We start from the raw sequence: 4,837 nt of genomic DNA, 5'->3' as shown, positions 1-4,837 counted from the left end.
TAGTGATTAGCGGTGTAGTGTAGAGTTCAGTAATGTGATGGTGGATGTTTTGTAGTGATTAGCGGTGTAGTGTAGAGTTCAGTAGTGTGATGGTGGATGTTTTGTAGTGATTAGCGGTGTAGTGTAGAGTTCAGTAATGTGATGGTGGATGTTTTGTAGTGATTAGCGGTGTAGTGTAGAGTTCAGTAGTGTGATGGTGGATGTTTTGTAGTGATTAGCGGTGTAGTGTAGAGTTCAGTAGTGTGATGGTGGATGTTTTGTAGTGATTAGCGGTGTAGTGTAGAGTTCAGTAATGTGATGGTGGATGTTTTGTAGTGATTAGTGGTGTAGTGTAGAGTTCAGTAGTGTGATGGTGGATGTTTTGTAGTGATTAGTGGTGTAGTGTAGAGTTCAGTAGTGTGATGGTGGATGTGTTGTAGTGATTAGCGGTGTAGTGTAGAGTTCAGTAGTGTGATGGTGGATGTTTTGTAGTGATTAGCGGTGTAGTGTAGAGTTCAGTAGTGTGATGGTGGATGTTATTTAGTGATTAGCGGTGTAGTGTAGAGTTCAGTAGTGTGATGGTGGATGTATTGTAGTGATTAGCGGTGTAGTGTAGAGTTCAGTAGTGTGATGGTGGATGTTTTGTAGTGATTAGCGGTGTAGTGTAGAGTTCAGTAGTGTGATGGTGGATGTTTTGTAGTACTTAGCGGTGTAGTGTAGAGTTCAGTAGTGTGATGGTGGATGTTTTGTAGTACTTAGCGGTGTAGTGTAGAGTTCAGTAGTGTGATGGTGGATGTTTTGTAGTGATTAGCGGTGTAGTGTAGAGTTCAGTAATGTGATGGTGGATGTTTTGTAGTGATTAGCGGTGTAGTGTAGAGTTCAGTAGTGTGATGGTGGATGTTTTGTAGTGATTAGCGGTGTAGTGTAGAGTTCAGTAGTGTGATGGTGGATGTTTTGTAGTGATTTAGCGGTGTAGTGTAGAGTTCAGTAGTGTGATGGTGGATGTTATGTAGTGATTAGCGGTGTAGTGTAGAGTTCAGTAGTGTGATGGTGGATGTTTTGTAGTGATTAGCGGTGTAGTGCAGAGTTCAGTAGTGTGATGGTGGATGTTTTGTAGTGATTAGCGGTGTAGTGTAGCGTTCAGTAGTGTGATGGTGGATGTTATTTAGTGATTAGCGGTGTAGTGTAGAGTTCAGTAGTGTGATGGTGGATGTTATTTAGTGATTAGCGGTGTAGTGTAGAGTTCAGTAGTGTGATGGTGGATGTTTTGTAGTGATTAGCGGTGTAGTGTAGAGTTCAGTAGTGTGATGGTGGATGTTTTGTAGTGATTAGCGGTGTAGTGTAGCGTTCAGTAGTGTGATGGTGGATGGTATTTAGTGATTAGCGGTGTAGTGTAGAGTTCAGTAGTGTGATGGTGGATGTTATTTAGTGATTAGCGGTGTAGTGTAGAGTTCAGTAGTGTGATGGTGGATGTTTTGTAGTGATTAGCGGTGTAGTGTAGAGTTCAGTAGTGTGATGGTGGATGTTATGTAGTGATTAGCGGTGTAGTGTAGAGTTCAGTAGTGTGATGGTGGATGTTATTTAGTGATTAGCGGTGTAGTGTAGAGTTCAGTAGTGTGATGGTGGATGTTTTGTAGTGATTAGCGGTGTAGTGTAGAGTTCAGTAGTGTGATGGTGGATGTTTTGTAGTGATTAGCGGTGTAGTGTAGAGTTCAGTAGTGTGATGGTGGATGTTATGTAGTGATTAGCGGTGTAGTGTAGAGTTCAGTAGTGTGATGGTGGATGTTTTGTAGTGATTAGCGGTGTAGTGTAGAGTTCAGTAGTGTGATGGTGGATGTTTTGTAGTGATTAGCGGTGTAGTGTAGAGTTCAGTAGTGTGATGGTGGATGTTTTGTAGTGAATAGTGGTGTAGTGTAGAGTTCAGTAGTGTGATGGTGGATGTTTTGTAGTGATTTAGCGGTGTAGTGTAGAGTTCAGTAATGTGATGGTGGATGTTTTGTAGTGATTAGTGGTGTAGTGTAGAGTTCAGTAGTGTGATGGTGGATGTTTTGTAGTGATTAGCGGTGTAGTGTAGAGTTCAGTAGTGTGATGGTGGATGTTTTGTAGTGATTTAGCGGTGTAGTGTAGAGTTCAGTAGTGTGATGGTGGATGTTATGTAGTGATTAGCGGTGTAGTGTAGAGTTCAGTAGTGTGATGGTGGATGTTTTGTAGTAATTAGCGGTGTAGTGCAGAGTTCAGTAGTGTGATGGTGGATGTTTTGTAGTGATTAGCGGTGTAGTGTAGCGTTCAGTAGTGTGATGGTGGATGTTATTTAGTGATTAGCGGTGTAGTGTAGAGTTCAGTAGTGTGATGGTGGATGTTATTTAGTGATTAGCGGTGTAGTGTAGAGTTCAGTAGTGTGATGGTGGATGTTTTGTAGTGATTAGCGGTGTAGTGTAGAGTTCAGTAGTGTGATGGTGGATGTTTTGTAGTGATTAGCGGTGTAGTGTAGCGTTCAGTAGTGTGATGGTGGATGGTATTTAGTGATTAGCGGTGTAGTGTAGAGTTCAGTAGTGTGATGGTGGATGTTATTTAGTGATTAGCGGTGTAGTGTAGAGTTCAGTAGTGTGATGGTGGATGTTTTGTAGTGATTAGCGGTGTAGTGTAGAGTTCAGTAGTGTGATGGTGGATGTTATGTAGTGATTAGCGGTGTAGTGTAGAGTTCAGTAGTGTGATGGTGGATGTTATTTAGTGATTAGCGGTGTAGTGTAGAGTTCAGTAGTGTGATGGTGGATGTTTTGTAGTGATTAGCGGTGTAGTGTAGAGTTCAGTAGTGTGATGGTGGATGTTTTGTAGTGATTAGCGGTGTAGTGTAGAGTTCAGTAGTGTGATGGTGGATGTTATGTAGTGATTAGCGGTGTAGTGTAGAGTTCAGTAGTGTGATGGTGGATGTTATTTAGTGATTAGCGGTGTAGTGCAGAGTTCAGTAGTGTGATGGTGGATGTTATTTAGTGATTAGCGGTGTAGTGTAGAGTTCAGTAGTGTGATGGTGGATGTTATTTAGTGATTAGCGGTGTAGTGTAGAGTTCAGTAGTGTGATGGTGGATGTTATGTAGTGATTAGCGGTGTAGTGTAGAGTTCAGTAGTGTGATGGTGGATGTTTTGTAGTGATTAGCGGTGTAGTGTAGAGTTCAGTAGTGTGATGGTGGATGTTTTGTAGTGATTAGCGGTGTAGTGTAGAGTTCAGTAGTGTGATGGTGGATGGAAAAAAGCTGTCCCTGAACCTGCTGGTTCTGGTGCACAAGTTCCTGTATCTCCTTCGTGATGGAAGGAGGTTAAACAGTTTATGACTGGGATGTGAAGAGTCCTTGATAATGTTGTGAGCTCTGCACAGACATCTGATGTGGTGAAGGTGTTCAATGGCAGGTAGTTGGGTGCCAGTGATGCGTTGGGCGGTTTGGACCACCCTTTGCAGGGCTTTTCGTTCACTCACAGTAGAGCCTCCGTACCATACAGTGATGGAGTTGGTCAGGATGCTCTCAATGATGCAGCGGTAAAAGCTCGTTAAAATCCCCAGGGACAGAAAGTAAAAACCCAGTCATTAGTGTTACACAGGTCAGGTGAGTCTCAGTGTCTCGAGTCCAGATAAATGTGGAGGTTTGTGTTATGAAGGACGTCCAGTGTAAAACATGCTAAATCAAACATGCGGAACACAAATCAGAATTTCTTACTGGATCAGTCGAGGCCCGGGCCACAGACGCATTATTTGCTTTGAGAATGTTGATGGAGAAGTATAGAGAAGGACAGAAGGAGTTGCATTGTGTGTTTGTGGATTTAGAGAAAAATCTAAAAAAAAAAAAAAGCTTACAACAGGCTGGAGAGAGGAGTTGTGGTATTGTATGAGGAAGTCTGGTGTGTCAGAGAAGTATGTGAGGGTGGTGCAGGACATGTATGAGGACAGTGTGACAGCAGTGAAGTGTGCAGTAGGAACAACAGACTGATTCAAGGTGAAAGTTGGACTGCATCAAGGATCGGCTCTGAGCCCTTTCCTGTTTGCAGTGGTGATGGACAGGTTGATGGACGAGGTCAGAGAGGAGTCTCCATGGACTCTGATGTTTAGAGTAGGGAGCAGGTGGAGAAGATCCTGGAGAGGTGGAGATACACGCTGGAGAGAAGGGGAATGAAGTCAGTAGGAGTAAGACAGAGTACATGTGTGTGAATGAGAGGGAGGGCAGTGGAGGGGTGCGGTTGCAGGGAGAAAAGGTGGAGAAGGTGGAGGAGTTCAGGTACCTGGGGTCAACAGTGCAAAGTAATGGAGAGTGTGTTAGAGAAGTGAAGAAAAGAGTGCAGGCAGGGTGGAGTGGGTGGAGAAGAGTGACAGCAGGAGTGATTTGTGATAGAAGAGTATCTGTGAGAGTGAAAGGGAAAGTTTATAGGACTGTGGTGAGACCTGAGATGTTGTATGGATTAGAGACAGTGGCATTGAGTAAAAGACAGGAGGTGGAGCTGGAGGTAGCAGAGCTGAAGATGTTGAGATGTTCGTTGGGAGTGACGAGGATGGACACTGAGTTTATTAGAGGGACAGCACATGTAGGACGTTTTGGAGACAAGGTGAGGGAGGTGAGATTGAGATGGTTTGGACATGTGCAGAGGAGGGACATGGGGTATATCAGTAGGAGAATGCTGAGGATGGAGACACCAGGTAGGAGGAAAAGAGGAGGAACAAGGAGGTTTATGGATGTGGTGAGGGAAGACATGCAGGTAGTTGGTGTGAAAGAGACAGATGTGGAGGACAGGGGGGGATGGAGACGGATGATCCTCTGTGGAGACCCCTAATGGGAGAAGCCGAAAGAAAAAGAATAAGTTTCATAGAAAGTAA

The sequence above is a fragment of the Silurus aristotelis genome, assembly GCF_946808225.1.
Source record: "Silurus aristotelis genome assembly, chromosome: 12".
NCBI lineage: Eukaryota > Metazoa > Chordata > Actinopteri > Siluriformes > Siluridae > Silurus > Silurus aristotelis.
Note: the sequence above shows the minus strand (reverse complement) of the source record.